General features: G+C 34.2%; 1 protein-coding gene across 4 annotated transcripts in view; it reads left to right on the top strand.

Moving 5' to 3' along the window:
• Window positions 1-26,877, top strand: part of TYRP1 (tyrosinase related protein 1) — a 1,209,372-nt gene that overhangs the window by 982,378 nt on the left and 200,117 nt on the right. For all 4 annotated transcript variants that reach the window (XM_055351058.2, XM_055351059.2, XM_055351061.2 and 1 more), the window contains one exon: window positions 23,817-23,860. The gene's annotated coding sequence lies outside the window, so the exon portion shown is untranslated. The remainder of the gene's footprint in view (window positions 1-23,816; window positions 23,861-26,877) is intronic.

The raw sequence follows: 26,877 nt of genomic DNA, 5'->3' as shown, positions 1-26,877 counted from the left end.
TTATAATGAAATATGTACTTTTGGTGATGAAGCAAGTCATACTATATTTAATGGGAATGTACATGATGTCAACTTAAAACGTCAAAAAAAATTACATTTTCATTTTAGTCACCCACAAATCCAAACTATGTCAAATTTAACATCATGTTTTATGCCATGGGCTATTAAAAATGACTTGTTCATAATCATGTTATCCTAAAGAAGATTACTGTTTGTTTGGCAAGAATTACATGTTTATAATCATATCCAGATTCAGTCCTTGAGGTAAGCTGTGCTTGATTAATGAGTGAAGTGATCCAAAATACAGTTTTGTAGAAGGTTTTATGTTTCTAAAGCCCCAAGTTGAAGGACAAACTTTACAGGGGTGGAGCCTCCTTGGGGGAAAAGGATGGAGCAACAGAGAGCTGCCTGGGGCAGTCTTCGCAAGAAAGATTGCATGCATTTTTCTGGCTGTGTTTACCTAAACAAATAGAGATAAAATATTTGGTATGGTATGATTGCTGAGCTAATTCCACAAACTAAAGTGAGCTCAACACTATCCACAGCAGGCTTTTCTTATTCCCAAATATTGTAATTAGGTTCTTCTACATTTTCTTTCAGATCAACTTTTCAAGAAAGAAAATAAAAATGCATATTAATTTATTAACAGGTCATATGATTCCATTCCAGGCAGAGAATAGGCAAAATGATTGATTCTTCATTCTAAGTTGATAAAAGGCCTATTTGCCTGGTAAAAAAAATAAGCATCTTATATTGTCCTAGGATCTGCTTAAAATACCTGGTAGATGGCCCAATTTTTAGATTTCCATAGCGGATTAGGTTTCAACATAGATATATTTCTTGACAATAGTCTTACAATGCATTTTCCTCACATTTTGTCCATTCTGTGGAGCAGGGAAAGATTGAATGTGTCTAAATACTTTTGGAGAAAAATAATTAAGCTCAGCAATGCTTTGTTACTTAAAATGTATCACAAAGCTAGATCAGTTAATGTAAAAAAATAAATACAGATTTCAAATATAGAGAGCAGTTATTTTAAAATGCTCTTTACGGGGAACTATAGAAATCCCCAGTTCTCTCTCTGCTCTCAATCAACTCTAAAGATAATTCTTGTTAAGGAATGCTATTTTTTAAGTTCTTTTTTGTCAGGCATTTGATAGTGATGGAAAAAGTAAAGTCATAAATAACATTTTAGTTAAATGATTTACCAAGTAATATTTCACACCCTATATATAATTTACCCCAATTTTAAAATTTGAAGTAGGCATCAACCAATTTGTTAACTAACATTGTATTTCTCCATTACCAATGAGAACATAGAAAAACTAAGATATTTAGCAAAATAAATATTTCAGGTTTTTAAGTGTGTACGATAGAAATAAGTGAAGGTAGAAATATTTTTCCACTCAACAGAATAATCTGATTGAATTGGGAAGCTACTCATATTTGTTAAAATGTTAACATAATTTCCAAATTAATATAGTAATATATTTAATCAACTACAATATGTCAGATACAGATCTACTCACTAAATATAATTCTGAGGTAAACACAATGCCCAGATGCTCAAACATTTTAGTAAAAAATATTAATTAATAAAATAAATGTAAAATTATTGAAGTACTGTTAATAATAGTCCATCTTAGCTCACTAATAAGTTTATGTCAACACTAAACATTTGAGTAGCTTTTTGAAAAAGATATATTCTGTTACAATATATTGCTATATTTTGGTCTAGCCTCTTATTTCCAAGTATTCAGCTCTTAAATTCTTAATTTTTATATAAATGTCTACTGCCTCAGTGATATGGTTTGGATCTGTGTTCCCAACCAAATCTCGTGTCAATTGTAATCCCTAATGTTGGAGGTGGGCCCTGGTGGGAGGTGATTGTATCATCGGAGTGGATCCTTCATAAATGGTTTAGCACCATTCCTCTGGTGCTGTTCTCATGATAGAGTTCTCATGAGATCTGGTTTCTTAAAAATGTGTGGCACCACATCACACTTATTCTAAAATTGACCACATAATTGGAAGTAAAACACTCCTTAGTAAATGCAAAAGAATGGGAATCATAACAAACAGTCTCTCAGATCACTGTGCAATCAAATTAGAACTCACGATTAAGAACCTCACACAAAACCGCACAACAACATGGAAACTGAACAACCTGCTTCTGAATGACTACTGGGTAAATAATGAAATTAAGGCAGAAATAAATAAGTTCTTTAAAACCAAAGAGAACAAACACACAACGTGCCAGAATCTCTGAGACACAGCTAAAGCGGTGTTTAGAGGTAAATTTATAGCACTAAATGCCCACAAGAGAAAGTAAGAAAGATCTAAAATAGACACCCTAACATCACAATTAAAAGAACTAGAGAAGCAAGAGCAAAAGCTAGCAGAAGTCAAGAAGTAACTAAGATCAGAGTAGAACTGAACGAGATAGAGACATGAAAAACCTTTCAAAAGCTCAATGAATCCAGGAGCTGGTGTTTTGAAAAGATTAACAAACTAGATAAACCACTAGCTAGACTAATGAAGAAGAAAAGAGAGAAGAATCAAATAGACACAATAAAAAATGGTAAAGGGGATATCACCACTGATCCCAAAGGAATAAATCTACCATCAGAGAATACTATAAACACCTCTATGCAAATAAACTACAAAATCTAGAAGACATGAATAAATTCCTGGACACATACACCCTCCCAAGACTAAATCAGGAAGAAATCAAATCCGTGAATAGGCCACTAACAAGTTCTGAAATTAAGGCAGTAATTAATAGCCTAACAACCCAAAAAAGCCCCAGACCAGATGGATTCACAGCCAAATTCTACCAGATGTACAAAGAGGAGCTGGTACGATTCCTTCTGAAACAAGCTATAGAAAAAGAGGGACTCCTTCCTAACTTATTTTATGAGGCCAGTATCATCCTGATACCGATACCTGGCAAAGACACAACAAAAAAATAAAATTTCAGGACAATATCCCTGATGAACATCGATGCAAAAAATCCTCAATAAGATACTGGCAAACCGAATCCAGCAACACATCAAAATGCTTATCCACCACTATCAAGTCAGCTTCATCCCTGGGTTGCAAGGTTGGTTCAACATATGCAAATCAATAAATGTAATCCATCACATAAACAGAACCAATGACAAAAACCACATGATTATCTCAACAGATGCAGAAAAAGCCTTCGATAAAATTTGACACAGCTTTATGCTAAAAACTCTCAATAAACTAAGTATTAATGGAACGTATCTCAAAATAATAAGAGCTATTTATGACAAACCCATAGCCGATATCATACTGAATGGGAAAGAGCTGGAAGCATTTCCTTTGAAAACTGGCACAAGACAAGGATGCTTTCTCTCACCACTTCTATTCAACATAGTATTGGAAGTTCTGGCCAAGGCAATCAGGCAAGAGAAAGAAATAAAGGGTATTCAAATAGGAAGAGAGGAAGTCAAACTATCTGTTTGCAGATGACATAATTGTATATTTAGAAAACCCCATCATCTCAGCCCAAAATCTCCTTAAGCTGATAAGCAACTTCAGCAAAGTCTCAGGATACAAAATCAAATGTGCAAAAATCACAAGCATTGCTATACACCAGTAACAGACAACAGAGAGCCAAATCATGAGTGAACTCCCACTCACAATTGCTACAAAAAGAATAAAATACCTAGTAATACAACTTATAAGGGATGTGAAGGACCTCTTCAAGGAGAACTACAAACCACTGCTCAAAGAAATAAGAGAGGACACAAATAAATGGAAAAACATTCCATGCTCATGGATAGGAAGAATCAATATTGCGAAAATGGCCATTGTGCCCAAAGTAATTTATAGATTCAATGCTATCCCCATCAAGCTACCATTGACTTTCTACACAGAATTAGAAAAAACTACTTTAAATTTCATATGGAACCAAAAAAGAGCCCGTATAGCTAAGACAATCCTAAGCAAAAAAAGCAAAGCTGGAGGCATCACGCTACCTGAATTCAAACTACAAGGCTACGGTAACCAAAACAGCATGGTGCGGTACTGGTACCAAAACAGAGATATACACCAATGGAACAGAACAGAGGTCTCAGAAATAATGCCACACATCTACAACCATCTGATCTTTGACAAATCTGACAAAAACAAGCAATGGGGAAAGGATTCCCTACTTAATAAATGGTGTTTGGAAAACTGGCTAGGCCATATGCAGAAAACTGAAACTGGACCCCTTCCTTACACCTTGTATGAAAATTAACTCAAGATGGATTCAAGACTTAAACGTAAGACCTAAAATCATAAAAACCCTACAAGAAAACCTAGGCAATAGCATTCAGGACATAGGCATGGGCAAAGACTTCATGACTAAACACCAAAAGCAATGGCAACAAAAGCCAAAATTGACAAATGGCATCTAATTAAACTAAAGAGCTTCTGCACAGCAAAAGAAACTATCATCAGAGTGAACAGGCAACCTACAGAATGGGAGAAAATTTTTGCGATCTATCCATCTGACAAAGGTCTAATATCCAGAATCTACAAAGAAAATAAGCAAATTTACAAGAAAAACAACCCCATCAAAAAGTGGGCAAAGGATATGAACACACCCTTCTCAAAAGAAGACATTTATGTGGCCAACAAACATATGAAAAAAAGCTCATCATCACTGGTCATTAGAGAAATGCAAATCAAAACCACAATGAGATACCATCTCACAACAGTTAGAATGGCGATCATTAAAAAGTCAGGAAAAAACGGATGCTTGAGAGGATGTGGAGAAATATACTTTCACACTGTTGGTGGGAGTGTAAGTTAGTTTAACCATTGTAGAAGACAGTGTGGTGGTTCCTCAAGGATCTAGAACCAGAAAAAGCATTTGACTCAGCAATCCCATTACTGGGTATATACTCAAAGTATTATAAATTATTCTACTATAAAGACACATGCACACATGTGTTTATTGCAGCACTGTTCACAAAAGCAAAGACTTGGAACCAACCTAAATGCCCATCAGTGCTAGACTGGATAAAGAAAATGTGGCACATATAACACTATGGAATACTATGCAGCCATAAAAAGGATGAGTTCATGTCCTTTGCAGGGACATGGATGAAGCTGGAAACCATCATTCTCAGCAAACTAACACAGGAACAGAAAAGCAAACACCGCATGTTCTCACTCATAAGTGGGAGTTGAACAATGAGAACACATGGACACAGGGAGGGTAACATCAGACACTGGGGGCTGTTAGGGGGTGGGGGGCTTGGGGAGGGATAGCATGAGGAGAAATACCTAATGTAGGTGACGGGTTGATGGGTGCAGCAAACCACCATGGTACATGTATACCTATGTAACAAACCTGCACGCTCTGCACATGTATCCCAAAACTTAAACTATAATAAAAAAAAGAAAAAAAAAGAAAGAAAAAATTTTTTAAAAAGTTTGTTGCACCTCCGTCCTCTCTCTCTCCTTCCTGCTCCAGCTAAGTGAAGTGCTGCTTCCTTTTTGCCTTCTGCCATGATTGTAAGTTTTTTGAGGCCTCCCCAGAAGAAGAAGCCTCTATGCCATCTGTACAGCCTGCAGAAAGTGAACCTCTTTTCTTTATAAATTACCCAGTCTCAGGTATTTCTTTATAGCAAGCAAGAGCAGACTAATACACTCAGCTTATACTAACAAGCTATGCTCTAAAGGGAAACTGATATTGGAGAGGTAGTCATATACCTAATTGATGCTTCACAATTTTGCATATGTAAAAACAGATATAAACTTTCTAGATATTTTATAAAAAACATCAGACTTAACAGATAATCAAAACACTACATTAATTTATTTGTATAAGGGGACATACACTATAGATATTAACATATATTCTAAATGTACAATATCTTGAATCACCAAATTGATGCCAGAGTGAGAAACAGTATAATCTGATTTTCTTTTTTTATTTCCAGCATTAGACTCAAAGTGTTAAGACAGTAATATAGATCATAAGGGTTGGATTGCAAAGAGTAGATGACAGTGTTGCTAATTTTTATAAAGTATTTTGGCTTTTGCCCATTTTATTTTACTATTACATCTCTAGCTCATTGGGTATAATTGTGATCCTTTGCAAATCTAAATTATGAACTAAGAGAATAAGTATGAGATAGTCAAAAGGAATATAGTGAGACAAATAACTGTAGAAAGGTATTTCATTTCAGATAAAAAATGGAATGATGTGTCTCAGTCACATTTAATTAATATAAAGACATCAAAATTCTGTCTTTGTAATTTTCCATTATATATAATTAGCAACATAATTCATTACAAATATACTTTTTTCTTTCTGCTTTTCCTTCCACACAAAGCTTTTATATATCAGCTATTTTATTATAATCAGTGAATTCACCATAAAATAGAAAAATATTCTTATTTCAAAACTGAGGTTCAACAAGGTAAAGTGAGTTTATTCAGGTTATTAGAAAAGTTGAGGTAAAATACGTATGTCTTACCCTTCATTTCAATCTTCTTCCTAATTAAGGTAATTACTTACTTCCTAAGTAAGGTAGTAACACCTTACTACCTAATATTTCTTACCCATCTTTCGAACTCCACCTCATCTGCCTTTTAAGATTTAATGTAAGGGTCCACTTCTTTGGGAAGACTTTTCTGACCCTCTACCATGATCGTCCTTCGGCTTGCTTTCTCCTTCCTCTGTTCTCTGCTAGCACTTGTAACAAATCTCTGTAATCCTATTTACTCCATTGTACCATGTGGTTCCCAAAAAGTAGGATATGAACTACTTGGGAGAAGATGTCATGTCTTACTTATTTGACATAGTTCCCCCAACTCTCAGCAGCCTTAAATTCACATGGTCTAAAAGACACTGAACAAATATTAAAGGAATTAAATTGATGTTATTTTAATTTTTAAGAATATTTTGATAGTTAAAACAGGAACCACAGTGGAAAGAAGACTGGGTGCAATGCCTGCACACTTTTCCTCACATGTAAAACAAGCAAGGTATTGATCACCATCACTTTTAAATCTTGCTTATGAGAATAAACAATTCTAGGAATTTCTTCCTCAGAACCATGGTATACCCAACAGTGATTTTTCAATGCCAGAAATGCTAATTTACCAAGGCTATATCATCAATTGTTGAAGCACTTCTGTTAGGAGTGATGTCACTGCATGGCAAGTTGGCAATTATTTGAGGAATTATTTCAATAACTGCACAGCTCTTTGTCTGATTAATGAAACTGCCAATGGATTAATAACTCCAGTTACAGAAATGTGTCATTGGAGATTTGCTGAATGGTGTGTCATAAATTCCAGACACCTGAGAAATTACGACAGAATTTGATTAGAATGGCTACTTTCATCTCCCGTTTTTCGCTAAATTCACTCCTCATTATCTACTGCTAGCACTGCCTGTTCTAAGAAAGAAGAAGGTAACTTAGTAACAAAATACTCTGCTTGCTAAAGCTATTATTTCTTTCATTGTCTGCACTATCTAAATTTTCTTGTGGACAATATTTAAACATGCCACAGCAGATTCAGGAGAAATAATATCAGAGGAGAAAGTTTCTGTGGAGTCTATAATGTTTCTTTTGATGAGGGTCAGATCCAAAAATATTGAGAAACAAAGCAATAACACTCAGCAAAATATAAGTTATGGGGCAAATATTTTATGCATTGTTAGAAGGAAAGCTTCAGGCAGAATGTAAATAGATACATGGAGCAGGAATTATTGTCCCATAACTCAAAGCTCAAGATATCCAGATATGATTACAAAAGTACAAACATCTTTGTTGCTTGTCTTAAAGAAGAATATGTTACATTTTAAGATGAGTGTTAAAAAGCACTACTTATTGTCTTCAAATATTTTCATTAATAAAATGAAATAAACGATTGAAAGCAAACACAAATTAACAAGTCTTAAATTACATATATACTATATTACATATACATTTATTAGTATAAACTAGTATTTATCTCAAGAGATTATCAATTTGAAATAAGCTTTTCTCCTAAAATGTGAAAATTTATTTTGGGAAAAATTAAAGATTGTTGAGGCTCTTAATTACCAATAAATTGTTCATGGAAAAAATGCAATATTAGGAATCCAAAGATAACTAGGCTTTACAATGTGGTCTCCTTGATACTAACCAAATAAAAACAAACCCCTCTCATATTTGTACTTCCACATTTACTGCAGCCCTAGTCACAATAGCTGAAACTTGGAATCAACATAAGTGCCCATCAATAGATGATTAGATTAAATATGTGGTATACATACACAATAGAATATTGTAAAGCTATAGAAACATGTGATACAAATACACAATCGAATACTGTGAAGCTATAAATGAAATCCTGTAATTTGCAGCAACGTGGATGGAACAGGAGGTGATTATGCTGAGTGAAATAAGCCAGGCACAGAAAGACAAATATTGCACATTCTCACTCATATGTAGAAGCTTGAAAAAGTGGATTTTATGAAGATAGAGAATAGACTTGTTGTTACCAGAGGCCAGAAAGTGTAGGAGGGAGCAATAAAAGAATTACTGGGTACAAAAATACACTTAGATAAAAGAAATAAGCCCTAGTGTTCAGTATAGTAAATAACAGCCTCTTGTATATTTGGAAAAAAGGCCAGAAGAGAATAATTTGAATCTTCCCAGTCTAAAAAAAAAGATAAATTTTATGGTGACCAGTATTTTAATTACCCTAATTTTATCATTATACCTTATATGAATGTATCAATATATCACATGTACCCCCAAAATATGTACATCTATTATGCATCAATTTTTAAAAATTCTCTCAAAAACTGAGTCAGTACAAAGAAATAAACATAGAATGAATCTCAGTTTATAACAATAGAAGGAGATTATTCAAAGACTCTAAACTGTTTCTTCATATTTAAATTAGACAACAATAGAAGCAGGTCTCAGAGACAAAATGATTTTCCTTCTTTCAACTTATACCTTATATCATGTCTCTAAGAATTATGACCTAAGCCAGCATGCACATTTCAGTGAGTATCAGAGAAAGCCCTGACCAATACAGTAGGGAAATATACCAGGAGAGAGATGGCCCATTCACAATAATGAGCACCAGCCCAAGACTTCCACCAAGCCTCCTGCAGTAATAGCCAAAACAGTGTTTATCTTATGCCTGGCACTCTTCTACCCACTTTACATGTGTCAATCCATCTGTTCTCACAACAGTCCAACAGTCCTATGAGTCCAAGACTAATAGTACCCCATTTTACAGCTGAGGAAACTGAGCAACAGATTGAACAGTTAATACATGATGGAGCAGGGACTTATAGTCTGGCAATCTGGCTTCAGAGTCTGTACTCTTTTCTTCTCTGGTACACAGATTTCAACAGCATCATTCTTCAGATAACCTGTGCAGAAGCTACTCAATAATATATCTCAGTTAAATTTCCTCCAACATGCATTTCGTTCATCATAGTCACAGGTACTCACATCTCCTTGATGTCTGGCCACTTAATTTTACTTTCTATTTCTTTACCTCCTACCTCTTCCTTTCCCCACATTTTCAGGTTTGCATTTTTTTAAATGTTAGTTTTTTAAGACACAAGGATTTCAACATTATTTAAAGAAAGAAGGAACTATTCCATCATTGAAATCTGTGGGGCTCAGCAGGACAGCTAGAACAATATCCTTTCGCCACACCCTTAATCTGGAATAGGCATTAGTTATTTGAGAAATCAGCTAGGATTCTTGCCTTTTAATATTTTGTGAATGAAAAAAGGAAAACATAGAATTCAAAAAAGTGTTGGCGATTTCCATCCCTGTACAAAATCTCAAATGAGTATACACTGAAATTTCAAGGGAGCAACAAATACAAATTATCTTTTCCCATTTTATGAAGGAGTCTTCTGAGTGTTACATTCAGCCATCACCACCAGTCAAAATACAGGAAAATCAAATTAGTAAAACTGATTTGTTATTAATTTTAGCTAAAATGTAATTTATAGTCCCTTAACATGGCTAATAAAGTGAATAGGAAGGAGAAATAGAGAAAAAAACAGCATGTGATGTAGTCATATTACATAATCTCTGTGTGAAATACAAAGATTTCCCTTCCCTCCCCGACCCCTATTCTGGAAGGCCAGTAAATAGGACACATTTCCCTTCTTCTATATCTGAAGCCTGAAAAGAAGCTTAAGAGAGATGGGAAAAATGATGAGTCCTTCTATTGTAAATGTGACAGAACCTCTCTAATGAAATGCTGAGTATAAACAAGGTAACTTGAGCCTCCAAACTGAGGTTGGAGAAAACATATCGATTTCCAAAAAGCCTTAGCATTTTCAGAAACAAAATTCATGAAGTTTCAAAACTCCTTGAGAATGCAATTCTCAGCAGGAATACTAGGTCAGAATCAGGGGATGGAAATGAAAGAACTAAGTGAAATATAAAGCCAACTTGCCCAGCAGGCCTCACCAGCCATTGAATAAAATGAGTTTTAGAAAAACCGAACAGGGGTAGTAAAATACCTCATGTAATTGTCACTGCAGCTATAATGCCTTGTAGCCAAAGACCTAACCTTGTATAGCTCATAATGCATGGTGTAAGACATTTATATGTGCATTTTCAGAGCCTAGTGCTTCCTTGAAGGTTGTGATACTAAATGAAGCAAGAACACCCCCTAAAGAGGGAAGGATCTTACCCTTTCTGTCATTCCTGAAGTTGTATCAGATGGCCTTGATAGCCTAAAACAAACCTGAAACAAGTAATGTCAATTATCAAGGTTCATTTAATTACAGGGATTTTTCACCCTCCTCAAAGATACATGGTAGTTAATAATTCTGTCTTGGTGTGTATACCAAGTTCATTCTAGCATCTAATGTTCTGGAGCAAATGTATGTGTAGGTGTGTGCATGCACACTGGTGTGTTTGTGAGAGTTTGTGTACATTTGTACATTCAATGTTTTACGAGGTTCATTACAGGATTTATAAAGTCTACAATGGTAACGTTGATCACTTTGATTTACCATACAGGAGAGGCCCTTGCATTCTCTAAGCTGAGCTTTATTGAGTAAATTTTTGCTCTATATTCTTATATGCAATAAAATGTTACTTATTTTTATTTTTGTTGGAGCTATTCCTAATCAGGACACCAAGTTTGAGAAAAGGAACATCTACATAGTCCATGTTCAGAAGTTTATTTTGTTTTGTTTTATTTTATTTTATTTTATTTTATTTTATTTTATTTTATTTTATTTTATTTTATTTTATTTTATTTTAAGACAGAGTCTCACTCTGTCTTAAAACATGCAAAGGCATGATCTCGGCTCACTGCAACCTCCACTTCCTGAGTTCAAGCAATTGTCCTGCCTCAGCCTCCCAAGTAGCTGGGATTACAGGCATGTGCCACCATGCCTGGCTGATTTTTGTATTTTTCATACAGATGTGGTTTCACCACGTTGTCCAGGCTGGTCTCGAACTCCTGACCTTGTGATCTGCCCGGCTTGGCCTCCCAAAGTGCTGGGATTACAGACATGAGCCACTGTACCCGGCCCAGAAGTTTATCTTAACAGAGCCATTTAAAGTAATTTTTATTATTATAACACTTAAGAAAGTCCTTGAATGCTGAAAGGGCCATGTATTTTTCATGTTATGAGGTCCATGACTGTAACATTTATTATACTTTTAGAATGTCCTGTCACATCATTAAATTACTTCTAAAGGTTTTACAAGACTAGAAATTATTTACATCAGACTTTAACAGAATCTTCTCAGGGAAAGACAAGAGGTGACGTAATAAACTGTCTTCAATATGAGAGATAGGCAACCTCTCCTATAAGAACTTCAAATGACTCTTTTAAAAATGAACCCCTGTAAAAGAAATTTCTATCCCTTCTTTTCGGCAGGTCTTGGGTTTTTAAGTCATTTCTTGATTCATGTTCCATTCCCTTTGATTAGTTCTACAAGGAATTCAAATGTAATACTGGGAGCCTACTCACTTAGATGACCTGAAGAGCAACTGAGTGTCTCTTTTCTAGAATACAGATATTAATGCTGGAAATACAAAAGGTTATACTAGGGTCTATTTTGTGGAAAGTCAACTTGTATCAGCCTACCTTCCATTTTAAAATAAAGCAAAAAAAAAAATCACTCATAGGTGGGAATTGAACAATGAGAACACATGGACACAGGAAAGGGAACATCACACACTGGAGCCTGTTGTGAGGTGGGGGGAGGGGGGAGGGATAGCATTAGGAGATATACCTAATGTTAAATGACGAGTTAATGGGTGCAGCACACCAACATGGCACATGTATATATATGTAACAAACCTGCACGTTGTGCACATGTACCTAAAACTTAAATTATAATTTAAAAAAAAGAAAAAAATACCTCCAAAAGTACTATTGTTCTTTCCTTTGATTCAAGTACCCTTCATGGTTTCTGCATGGATGCAGCTCAGTTTTATCTGTTGAATCTCAGATTAAATACTAATTTCTCAAAGAGGCTGTACAAGGCCCCTGAACTAAAGTAGTGTTTATTTCCCCCATTATTCCCCAACCCAATTCATTCCTTACATTTTTATTGCATCTGCATCTGCATGAACTACACATTAGGTAATTGAAAGTACTCACAAGAGTCTACAGGATATACTAATAAAAGTCTTTAATAAAGGTAAACTGTGTAGCACAAAGGGATTAAAAAAGCATAGGTAAATATCAAAGGGATTTGACATGTCTGGGTGCAGTTTCCTGGACCCTTCCCCAGTTTCTCTGGATGCTCTTGTCTTCAGATTACAAATCAACAGGATCCATGCCAGACCCCTCTGTGTCAAGGCACAAGATCACTGGGGAGTCTTTTATTCTTTACTGGTCACATAGCTAAAACCAGGCATTTTAACTAGGTAAGCCAGGTACAAACTATCAATCTATTAAATTTTACTAAACAGTGTAGACAAGATGTTATAGGGTGCCTCCAGAGGAGACTCACACTTAATATAGCACACCATAAATCACTGTTTAGTACACTTACTCCCTATGCTGGCCAAGGGATTCCTATCCCGACCAGACTTCTAGCCCTCCCTGGAGATAAGAATAGAGGTACTACAAATCAGCTGAAATTAGTCCATCTTTACCTAACATCAGCCTTTAATTGTTTTACTTTTGCATCTATTTATATTATTTATTATCCATTATTTGTAGGACCTGGGGCCAGAAAACAAATAGAGGTCCCAAGTAAATGGTCTGACTCATTCTTTTACTACCTCTAAATATTCCAGCACTAGAGGGAAACTCCAGTGCAGATCTCTGGCCTGTGAATACACTCAGGTGTAAGAATGTGAATAGCATTGGGGCTGCAATGTCAGAGGACTGATCCAGGGAACAAGTAGGTTTAGGGTCATTTGAGCAGGGAACACTGGGGTCCCAGATATCCAAAGCATGATATTGAAATTGTTAACTCCATATACTTGGTCCTGCAATTTCTTCACCCCATGAGGAGGGGCAGAACCCAAGGAGACCCTGGATGTAGCCCTGAAAAACACAAGGATTAAGGTAGGGGCTCAGGCACTCAGGTGTCTTAACAGTACCGTCTCTCTTCTATTATTATCTCTCCAATATTAGCAGCCTCCATGACAACAGGGACTATGATAATTTTCTGTACTATTATGAGCCCAGTTTTCAGCATAGTGGGCACCCAATCAGTGTTGAATGGATATATGGGTTAAAGAAAAACGAATGAATGGATGACAGAAGCAAAACAATTTCTGAGAATATAAATCTATATTGGAAATGTCATTTTCAGATGTGACATTGGAATATAGAACATGGTAAGGAATAAGAAGATTATAGATTAACATATAGACTCCGTTCTTATGAACAAACTGCTACTATTAATAGAGCTATTTATGTTCAAAGATTAAAATAGGGATTCACATCAGCTATATAACTTAAGCTGGTTGTATAATTTATCTCAGTGACAAAACTAATGAATTAGTGATATAAATGGAATATTAGATATACAACTTAAAATTTCACTGCATGTTTTATTTAAACATGTGCAAATAAATGTTTAAAATGTGGTCCTAAATCAAACTGTAAATAAAAATATAAAGCATAGCAGTCTGTAGGACTAAGGAGGGAAGGTGATTAAATGACCGTGGATATTCATCTTGCATGGAAAAGAGGGGAAGCTTGAAATGAGAAGGACAGAGAAAGGCTAACTAAAGGAGAAGTAGAAAGAAACATTTTATCATAGTCTGGTGTCACCACCATCAATATTTATTGTGCTTGGCTACTCTGTACTTTGCATTAAAGTAGGTGCTATGAGTAACTGTTCTATCAACACTGGTGTTGCTGAATCATCTGAAACTGAATTGGGGCCAGGTAACAGAGAATTTGGTTGTCCTAAAAAGTTATTTTAGCTGTTTATAATGAACTGAGAAAAGCGAACACTTCCAGACTAGATGCTGTTGCAAAGCCAAAATCTGTTTGCAACAATAATTCAGACATTTCAGGTTAAAAAAATCTAGTAAATATTGTTCCTCTGTATTTTGTCTATGTCCATCTCCCTCCCACATTTTATTCTCATGAGGAATTGGTTGTTACCTTTTAAAATAGTATCAGCGAATGAAATTTCAACAACCCCAAATTAAGCTTTCTCTACTGACATCTTTCTTCCATATTTGTTTATCCTTATCTATCGCAACTTTGTTTTGTGTCTCAGTCCAACTCCCATTTTTGCTATTCCTTAGATATTTTGCATTCACCTACAGAAAAGGGGAAAAAAGATTCCCTGAATATATTCATTATATCTTTATTCATTTTTCAAGTATTCAACACAAATATTTTATTCTATTTCAAATTGTAAATGTCAAGAGCCTGATACACTATCCCTAGTGAAATATAATCAAAGATTTTTTGTTTGTTTCTTTTCTTTTCTTCTCTTTCCTCTATGTGGCTTTCTTGATTTAGCTCTTTTGCTTGAAGGATTCACACAACCTATACACTGCCCATCCAGTTCCTCAAGTTTCAGCTCACACATTCCTCTCAACACAAAACTCGTTTTCCTCTTTTACTGCCTTTTACCACACTTACTGTTCATATTTTATTTGTCCATTGAACTTTGATTACCAAGTGACTTCCCTTTTACTTTTGAATTATGTTTTTTCTTCATTATTGTTCCCATGTTCATTATTTATCTTTCTGTATTATAAATGTAGTTTCACTAATCGGATCATTAGCTGCATTTTGTCAGAAACCTTACCTCCTACTTCTTATTCCTGCATAATGCAGAAAAAGCTGTAAACACAGTAGCAAATCAGAAGTTCTAAATTTTGACATTTCAGTTACCCACACATTTGGATAATGTTTTATATTTTGAAACCTGATTATACATAGTTGAGTTTACCAAATCCCATAACAACCCTTTAGATGATCAGTCACATATTAAGGGTGACAGAAAAGAATTCTAGAAAGACTATGCTACACAATAAGGGAAAGGACAAGAAGCAACCCAAAGTCATAAGACTCCAAGGACAGGGACCTTTCTACACTGTTAGGGAAAACACAGAAACTACATGTTCTGGTATTAGGGTTGAACATGTAAATACCAACACTGCAGTAATGATGTTTAGCCAGCAATTCACAGATGCGCACCCTGTGAGCAGATGAAAATAGCATAGCTAGAGACGGGGCAGCATCTGTGTCATTATTACATACTCACTTTGCAAGGTACACTGCATCTGTGCTGGCTTTAAGGTGGTTTTATTAATACACTAGGTGATAGATATATAAAGCATAAAATTCATAAAATCCAAAAAAAAGAAAAGTCACACCAGTGGAAAAAAACTGAAAACCTCTAAGTACACGGTTTATATATCCACCCAAATGTTTATTTATTCTCTTCTATGCATCTCTTCTAAATAGCTATGAAGATGGATATGCTTATTACAAGAAAGACTGTAGGTATATTTGGATATGGGAAAGTACAGTGACCACATAAAAACTGCATGATTTATAAAAATAGAAAACTTATTTTTCACCGATGCATGTTGTAGGATTGAATGGTCATCACTGTTTTCTCTCTCTTTGATAGAGGCTGGTGCTGCTCTCCTCATTTAACAGATAATAAAATTACGATGTCTCGGGTGATAAACAAAACTAATGGCACAAATAGAAAGGAGTTTGGACCATTTAACTGCCAGTTGACCAATTTTACTATAAAATAAAATTCCACTTTGGAGGATAGCATCCTGACTCAAAAGCATTTGTATGAGTTGATATCTCTCTTTTATGCAAATGTGATTGGTGTCAGGTCAAGCAAATAAACTGTCAAAACATACTGTTGTTTCTTCTGACTTTATTGAAAAAAGTTATTTTGCTAATAAAGATTTTCTTATTTTTCCATAATTCCAAGGTTATGCACTTGAATAAAGGAAATGCATTTGCTTGATTGCCCTTAAAATATTCAAGGTTTAACCCTCTCGTGGAAAACACTTCCCATTTGAATCTACAGACAGTTCTCTTTAAAGATGTCCTTGATTAAAGATAACACATAATGATAAATGGATGTTAAATTTCTGGTGAATGTTTCATTAACTTTGTATTGCTGTTACGTTAATGCCAGCAGTCATGTTAAGGTTCTGCCTGATTATCCATCAGAATGCTATATACCACTTCTTCATTGCTAAGGCCCCAGAACCATTCTTTACTAGGTTCATTACATCCTTTTCTATTCCTTGTTTGGCTTATCTCTAAGTTTTAAACTTGTTTATTGTATACATCTCCTAGTACATCCATTTGCTTGTTTTATTCTATAAATTTCTATCATCCAATTGACTCTAGCTTCATATCCCTATACTCTATTTCTCATTCTGCCTTTGATGTCATGTAAATGCTACTTATAAAAATCAAAGCAGAGGTTCAATGTCTTAGCAGAACTAAGCTTGTAAAGCTCTGGTATGCTCACTAGATAAATTTTAAGTTGAGACACATACATAAAATTAAGTTAAGACACATATGTAAAATTAATAATATACAGAAAAGCAAGCAAAGAAAAAACCAAATACACGAGTGATTAAATTAAAACTGGTAGTATATTTGGTAAATGGTATGTCATATATATATATATACACACACAGACACACATATATTCATATTTCTTTACATATATCTATATATCTTTAAATCTATGTAGACAGCATATTTTTGCTATAGTTTTATTTTCTTTCGTAGCTAGGAATTTTCATATATAACATTATGTACACTATTTTGAATTTTCTTTTTTATTTGGCTATTTATCACAAACGTTATTCCATTTCAATAAACATTGGCAATGTCATATATGCCATCCTCTTACTGGCCTCTTTTTAATTCCTCAAACATCCCAGGCATATCTATTCTCAGACATTTGAACTTGCTGTTTCCTCAGCCTTTGCTTCTATTTCCCACAAATAGTATCATCCCTTGGTCTCTTGCTTCATTCAGTTCTCTCTCAAATATTGCCCTTCAGAGAGGCCTTCCTGGAGAACCTGCTATGCTATCCATTCTTACTGCATCCTTTATCACAACAACTGTATACTCCTTGACATTATATATTATTTATATCATGTAATAAATTTCTATTGCTTTATTTTTTATCTCCCCACCAGAACGTAGGCTATACAAAGGCACAGGATTTGCATATTTTGTTTACTACTCTCTCCTCAATGTTTAAAAAGTTTATAGCACATGCTAGAAAATCAATTTTAAAAGTCAATGGTTGCATGAATATTATCCCAATGCACGACTCCAATAATAATTCATGTTAAAAATCCGATGATTTAGTTTTTTGTAAAACTTCCCAGATTGTCTTCTAATGGAAGGTGGAATAAATTCCAACATCAAATCCAATTAGCAGCCAATCTCCCCACCTTAACAGTGCTCATCTATGATGGTAATTAAAAAGGGTAAGCACATCTGTCCCAGTGAAATTTCAGGAGGTTTTCATTTTGTAGTTACCTAGTTTATTTTTCCTAGATAACTTCCTAGAGGGTAGACTGTAAATTTATCTCTCAACTACATTGGTAGTTGTAGTTATTTTTTGTAGGTTGCTAGGCTCAATTCCGGTCTTCATATACGTGTTTTATTATGTGTTATTCTTTCAATATTTTGCAAGGACCTTAAAGATAGGTATTATGGGATTTTTTAAAATGTCGTTACATGTTTTTGTTGAATTTTTTTCTAAAAATCTCCTAAGGTAATATAAAATCCTCAACAATTATTTAGTCATTTATTTGTTGCTTGCTAATTACCCCAGCTGTGGATTCTAATGACCAAGTAAGCACAAAAACAACAGAAGTTAGAAGATAGGGTATTTCAGCGGAGGACTTCAGGGAAATTTATGTTGATTAGTAACAATTATCTTGCTAATATATATTTCTTCTTATGCTGAACTATGTTATTCGACTCAGCAGAAAATTTTTATCTATTATTCATAATAATGTGCATTAACAAATTTTTATCCCTTTAGGCATGAGGCAGGATTCTTATAACTACAAACATGCGGAGTGAGGCTGTATGTTACTCACTAAGTTTCTGGAGGCAAACTCATTGGGTTCAGAGTCCACATTTCTATATGACTATTATTCAGAAATAATAATCTTATTGATTTATGACCTTGAACAACTTAACCAAACACTAGTCTATGTCAGTTTCCTCATCTATAAAATGAGAGTATTTACATTTCTTATAGGATTGTTAAGAAGACTTAAAATGAATAAAGTATTTATAATAAAATGATTTGGAATAAAGTGCTTAGGATACAAGTACTTAGAACTAAGTACTTAGGATAAAATATATAAAATACTATGCTTGAAATAGTGTTTGCTATTATATGTTAAAAAGTAAATGTCAGTGATTATTTAAGTTGACAGGAAACATGTTTGCATTCTCAAAATATGTTTAACATCAGCAAATGTTATTTGCAATATGTATATAGATTTTTTAAATGAGGACTTCGAGAATATCTGTGAATCATCCCACCATTATTGTATCTCATTTATGAAACAGAATCAGTGAAAAGCCCAGAGAAAAAGAAGGTGAATCCATGTAAAAGCTGAAAGAAAAAAGGGAGAGAAATATAGTAAGAACCAAGTGAATAGGGGCTAGATAAATAAAATCTTACAGAGGGAGGGTTAGGCTATTTGGCAAAAAGAAGCTTAAGAGAGTGTTGAAGAGAAACTAGGTAAAGATAACTGGGAAAACGAACCATGAAATTCAGGAAGTATTGCTAGAATTCTGATTTAGATTCCTTTTAACATACTTCAGGAGATAGGAGTAAATTATAAAAGTTGTTCTCACCCTACCTGTTGTTTTGCACAACACTCTAATCTAGGACAAAACCAAGTAAGTCTAAAATATCAATAGAGTTTCACTAAATTATTTATAATTGTTGAGCTGTCACTACATGCCATATAGGTGAGATAGTAGATAAGCAACAATGTGTGTGGACTGCAATAGCACTTCACGCCTTGTTCCAATCCAAGAGCACAAAAAAACTAGATAATGGCAAGACATATTATAAAGCTACAATAATCAAGATAATATGGTATTGGTAAAAAATAGACAGATCAACGGAACAGAAAAGAAAGACCAGAAACATACCCATATAAATATTGTCAAATAATTTTTGACAAAGGAGCAAAGGCAATACAATATAGAGAAGACAGTCTTTTCAACACAGGTTGTTGGAACTACTGGACATCTACATGCATAGAAAATGAATATAGATACAGATTTTAGACCCATCACAAAAAAATTAAGTCAATATGGGTCATAAACCTAAATGTAAAATGCTAAACAATAAGACTCCTAGAAGATGACATAAAAGAAAATCTGTAGAACCACAGCTTTGTTAAGTACTTTTTGGATACTACACCAAAGGCACCATACATGAAAGGAGTGATTGATAATCTGGATTTGATTAAAATTAAAAATATTTGTTCTGTAAATGGCATCATGACAAGAATAAAAAGACAAGCTGCAGAGTGGGAAAAATAATTGCAAAACATATCAAATAAATGACTATTATCTAAAATATACAAAGAACTAGAGCTAGAAGAGGTCAGTTAATGTTGTTTAAGGAAAGAAGCTACCTCCATAACATAAAAGTACAAAGTGAAGTAGCAAGTGCTGATGGAGAAGCTACAGCAAGTTATTCAGAAGACCTAGCTAAGATCATTGACGGAAGTGGCAGCACTATAAAACACATTTCCAATGTAGATGAAACAGCCTTATATTGGAAGAAGATACCATCTAGGACTTTCATAGCCAGAAAGTCAATGCCTGCCTTGAAAGCTTCAAAGGAAAGGCTGACCCTCTTGTCAGGGTCTAATGCAGTGGTGATGCTAATTTGAAGCCAAAGCTTATTTGCCAATCTAAAAATTTTAGGGCCTTTAAGAATTATGCTAAATCTACTCTCCCTGTGCTCTCTAAGCCTGGATGACAGCACATCTGTTTACAGTGGTTTACTGAATATATTAAACCCATTGTTGAGACCTGCTCAGAAAAATAATATTTCTGCATCTCATCAACAATATACTTGGTTATCCAAGAGCTCTGATAGAGATGTACAAGGAGGTGAATGCTGTTTTCATGCCTGCTAACACAGCGTCCCTTCTGTAGCTCATGGATCAAGGAGTAATTTTTGATTTTCAAGTCTTATTATTTGAGAAAAAATTTGTAAGGCTATATAGCTGCCATAGATAGTGATTCCTCTGATGGATCTAGGCAAAGTAAGTTTAAAACCTCTGGAAAGAGTTTAGCATTCCACATGGCATTAAAAACATCCATGATTATAAGAGGAGGTCAAAATATCAACATTAACATGTATTTGAAAGAAGTTTATTCCAACCCCCATGGATGACCTTGAAGGGTTCAAAAGTTCAGTGGAGGAAGTTACTGAAGATATGGTAGAAATAGCAAGAGATCTAGAATTAGAATTGAAGCCTGAAGCTGTGACTAAATTGCTGCAATCTCATTATAAACTTGAACAGCTGAGGAGTTGCCTCATGAATGAGTAAAGAAAGTGGCTTCTTGAGATGGAAACTACTGGAAAAGATGATGTGAACATTACTGAAACATCAATAAAAGATTTAGAATATTACATAAATTTGGTTATTAAAGCCTTGTCAGGATTTGAGAGGATTGTCTCCAATTTTGAAAGAAGTTCTATTGTGAGTAAAGTGCTATCAAATATCATTGCATGCTATAGAGAAATCCTTCATGAAGGGAACAGTCAATTGATGCAGGAAACTTCATTGTTCTCTTATTTTAAGAAATTGCCACAGTCATCCTAACCTTCAGCAACCACCACCCTGATCAGTCAGCAGCCATCAGCATGGAGTCAAAACTCTCCACCAGCAAAAGGATTATGACTCACTGAAGGCTCAGCTGATCATTAGCATTTTTTAGCAGTAAAATCTTTTTAATCAAGGTATACATTGTATTTTAGACATAGTGCTATTGAACATTTAATAGACTACAGTATAGTGTAAATATTACTTTTATATGCACTGGGAAAACATTGTTACTCGCTTTATTGCAATATTCACTTTATTGTGGTGTTTTGAAATAGAAACAACAACAGAACCGAGGTATGCCTGTATTTATACTTTTGCATATAGAGTTCTTGCACATATTTAGCAAGATTTATTTCTGAGTATTTAAATAATTACTGTCTCAACAAATGAAGAAAAATTCCAAATTGGTTTAATAGTGAAAATTGTAAGCTAGTTCTGGGGATTCCAAAGGTGTGGACCCTGCTTCTTCTGAGGGCAGTCTGCCTCATAACATGCCAACATAACTTATTGTTGGCATATAAGCAGATTCCAGCCTCCTTCAGTCAAAAGACAGAAAAAGAAGAAGACCATGCCTAGTAGCCCAGTATTTAATTATAAGAGTAGCAGAGCTCAAGAGTAGGTTAAAATCTCAATGCAGCCAGGTCTGCTATGCTGAGATTAAAGCTATGATTAGTAAAGAAAAGTGCTCTGGGATGTGAAATGGAGACATTCGGAATACACTTGAAAATATTGAAGCCCCAGAATCCCCTTAACTGTCTGGATGCACAGAAGTGGCATACTCCTTCTTGTGAGAGACTAGTGCTCCATTGTTGCTTGAAGTCAATGGAAAGTCCTCTGGCTTGTAAGACAAAATACCTCTTCTCATGATTTGTCCCCACCTTCCCTCCTGGTCACCAGATCTGTAACCGTTTCACAACAAAACTGAGCTAAGAAAATGTTGGCTTTCTAAGGGAAAGGGGGCAGGGCTTATACCTTATATGGAGCTGCAGGATCTAGCTTAAATTCACTGTCATGAACTAAGACATGTACAGTTAAACTGGATACTGAGGGTGCTGGATCAAGGGAATGGAATGTAATGCATATTACAGCAAAGACTGCAAGAGACAGTGCTAATACTTTGCAAGGATAGCCCATAGGAAACTTGGAGCAAGAGATGGTCCACATTAAGTGACTTATAAATTCTGAAATTGTTATAGTAGATGAGGAAGAAGGAAAGAAACAGACCAAAAAGTTGGGTTTGCAAAACTAGACAATATTATGTAAAGCCAGAACATCCACAAACTGACAAAAATGGATACTTTTTATTAGAGAAATGAGAAATGTACTAATAGTGGGGAATAGTAGTTATTGAAAAGCTTAGTGGTAGCTCTCCTCCACAGGCCAGCAATCACAGCAGGTGATACCATTTCAGAATTAGGTTCATTGACAGCAAGGGTATGATAGAATAATTATAGAAGTCAGATGGCAGATCTTAATTCTAGAAACAAGATTTGTGAAATTAATATAAGTGGCAAAGTTAGAGTGGCAGACAAAGAGACATGTCTCCACACAGATATGAAGATGGTTAATTAAAAAATTGTGTTAATAGGGACAAAATGCCTGGAGAGGCAATATGAGTATCAAACCATAGCAACTAAGAAAAATCAAGGATGGATTATTAGAGGCCAAAGGAAGCCACCACAATAAAAGCCATAATCAACCTTCAATAAATTGTGAGTGAAGTATGAAATAGAGGTTGAGATCTTGTTTTTCATATTAATTTCCCCTGCCTAACTTTCCATTCTCATTTTTTCCCATTTTTTCTTTCCAGCACAAAGAATTAAAAATACTGTTATGCCTCCATTAAATTATGATGCCACCATTACAAAAAATCCATTGACCATATATGTTTAGATCTATTTCTAGATGTTCTATTCTGTTCCATTTATTTATGTGTCTATTCTTATATTGCACTGTCCTGATTTTTGTAGTTTAAGTCTTGCAATGTTATTATTTTAAAATTTTTTTGACTATTAAAAATTAGTTTTAAAAATAAATTTTAGCATCATCAACAATTTTGACAAATAAATATTTTATCAGGTTTGCACTGACTCTATAACTCAATTGTCAAAATTGACATTTTGACATTTTGACAATACTTGGTCTGCCAATCCACAAAAAATGGGACACATTTTACAAATTTCTCTCAAAAATGTCTTGTCATTTTCAGTACTCAAGTCTTATACTTTTAAAATTAAGTTTATTCTTAGGAACTTATTATTTGGGAGCTTTGGTAAGCAATATTTAATTTGGCAATTTAAGTTTTTAGTATAGAGAAATGTAATGGATTTTGCGTAATGCTCTTGGTTCTTGTGCCTTTTAAAAATTTCCTTACTAATTTTATTTATTTGTTTTGGAAAGTTCTTAGGATATTCTACAAAGACCGTCATATCTTCTGCGAATAGAGACAATACTGATTTCTATTATTTTTATTCTTTTCCTAGGCTTATCACATTAATTGGAGAATCCAAAACATTATCAAATAAAGGTAAGGAGAGTGAACAGCTTTGACTTGTTCCTCAGTCTCAGAAGGAAAGCAGTAAGTCTGATATTAGCTGTGGATATTTTGTAGACGTCCTTTATCAGGTTGAAAAAGTTCCCTCTATTATTGGTTTGTTGAAATTTTTATCGTGAATGAGTGTTTAATTTTATCGAATGCTTTTTCTATATATATAGAGATGATTTATGTTTTTTCTTTCATAGTTTTTTAATACAGTGAATTATATTGATTAGTTTTAAAATGGATTTTTTTATTCTTTTAAAGTTCTAAACTACATTTATTGATATATCTTAAATTTATTTTATTATAAAATTTAACATTTCATTTAAACGTAAACTTGCATTTCTGGCCCTTTATTGGTCCTAATGCATTACCCTTTTTAGTATTGCTGGATTCAATAGTGCCATATTTTCGAATATTTTGTAACTGTTTTCATAAAAGATATTAATCTGCAATTATCTTTTCTCATAGTATCTTTGTTAGATTTTGGTATCAGAATAATGCTGGCCTCATGGAATAATTTGGAAAGCCATCCCTCCTTTTCTTTCTTCCTTTTTTTTTTTTTTAAAAAATAAACGACATCTCACTCTGTCACCTAGGCTGGAGTGCAGTGGCACGATCATGGCTCACTGCTGCCTAGACCTCCTGGGCTCAAGCAGTCCTCCCCCCTCCAGCCTCCCAGGCAGCTGGGATTATAGGCGTGTGCCACCATACCCAGCTAATTATATATATATATTCACACACACATATATATACACATATTGGATCCTGTCTCCCTAGGAAACTGCATAGTAGAGACAGGGTATCACTATGTTTCCCAGGCTGGTCCGAAACTCCTGGGCTCAAATGATCCTCCTGCCTCAGCCTCCCAAAGTGCTGGGAATACAGGCTTGAGTCACAGCACACAGACTATCACTCCTTTTCTACTTTCTGAAAGTCTTTGTATGACTGTATTTCTTCAGTGTTTGAGAGATTCACCAGTGAAGCCATCTGGACCTAGAGTTCTCTTCATAGGAACAGTTTTGATTACTAATTTAATTACTTAATAGATTTAGAAAAATTCATAATGTTTATTTTGTGTGTGTGTGAGCTGTGGTAGTTTGTGTCACCAAATAATTTATCCATTTCATCTCAACTGTCAAATTTATTTGCATCAAGTTGTTCACAATATCTTATTATCCTTTTATTATCTATAAAATATTCAGTGATATCACATCTCTTATTTCTGACATTCATCCATTGCTTTCTTTCTCTTTTTTTCCATTAATCTCACCAGGAATTTATGAAGTTTATTAGTCTTTTACAGATTCAGCTTCTGATTCTATTAGTTATCCCTATTTTATTTTTCTCATTAATTAATATTTGTTCACATCTTTAATATTTATATTTATCTACATAACTTGGATTTAATTTGTTTTTTAAAAAAATTTTCTATGATGGAAGCTTAAATAATTGATTTTAAATTGTTTTTAATCAATTTAAATTGATTTTAAATTGTTCTTCTTTGCTAGTATCATTTACTGATACAAATTTTCCTCAAAGCACCACTTTAACATCATTCTACTAGTTTTTATAAGTTGTTTTTATTTTATTGTGGTTTGAAATATTTTTCTCACTTTTCTTATGACTTCTTCTTTGATGCATAGATTACTTAATGTGTCTGAGATTTGCAAATATTTAAGAAATGTGTTAGGCTGAATAGCTCCCAAAGATATCGGCATAATAATCCCTGGAAACTGTGAATGTTACCTTACATGGCAAAAAAAGACTTTGCAAGTATAAAGTTAAGGGTCTTAGATAGGAAGATTATCCTAGATTACCTGGGTATACCTTAATTGTAGTCTTAAGAGTTCTATAAGATGAAAACAAAGGGAGATTTGAATACAGAAAAGAAGACAATGAAACAACAGAAGTAGATTTTGAAGTGATGTGGCCACAAGCTGAGGGATGCTAGCAGCCACCAGATGCTAAAAGAGACAACAAACAATTTCTCTGTCAGGAGCCTCCAGAAGAAACCAGCTTTACCAACACCTTGATTGTATACCTGTAAGACTCATTTTGTATTTTTGACCTCCAGAACTGTATGATTTTTTTTTCTGTTTTTAAAGCAAGTTTATGATCATTGTTTTACAGCAGCAATAGGAAACTAATAGTGGACAGATACCTTTCAGTTATTAATTTCTAATTTGCATGGTTTTAGTCGAATTATATACTCTGTAAGATTTCAGTCTTTTCAAATATACTCAAATGTATTTTTTGGGTAAAAATATGATTTATTTTGGTGAATATATAAGTCAGACAAGTCAGTATCAATGCATGAGACAGAATTCACACCAGCAATTGGGTATCTCCTTTTAATATTTTTCTTTTTCTTTTTATAATCTGTTATTTTATATCTGGGTTTGGGTTTCTTTGTTCTTACTGTGCTTAGGTTTAGCTAAACTTCTTGGGTCTCTAAATAAATGTGTTTTTTTAAAATAATATTTGGAAAATTTTTACACATTATATCTTCAAATATTGTCTATGCTTCATTTTTATTCTCTTTTTCTTATGGTTCCAGTTGCATGTATATTAGACCATTTGCTGTGCTTCCACAGGTCCCTGAGCCTTTAATCACTTTTCTTCAGTATTTTTCACTCTCTATTCTTCACTTTGAACAATGTCTATTGATGTTTTAGAGTTCACTAATCTCTAATAGTGCCAACAGCACTATTTATTCCTGCAGGGATTTTTAAATTCAATTATTTAACCCATCTGTAATTTATTTTGCTTTCATAGCTAGAGAAAAAAGCAATCTTTTAAATATTTTATTTTTCTGGATGGCTGGTTATCTCAAAGCAATTTATTGAATTAGACAATAGTTTTCAAATAGAGCTCCACAAAAACATAGATGACACTCCTTTTCTCTAGAGTCTACGCATTGCTTCCATGATTTCAAATGTGCATTTCTGATCATGTCATTTTCCCAAAATTAACATTATTATAAACAAAACCCATTTGCATAA

This window comes from Gorilla gorilla, chromosome 13 (genome assembly GCF_029281585.2).
Source record: "Gorilla gorilla gorilla isolate KB3781 chromosome 13, NHGRI_mGorGor1-v2.1_pri, whole genome shotgun sequence".
Taxonomy (NCBI): Eukaryota; Metazoa; Chordata; class Mammalia; order Primates; family Hominidae; genus Gorilla; species Gorilla gorilla.
This window is presented reverse-complemented; position numbering and strand designations above follow the sequence as displayed.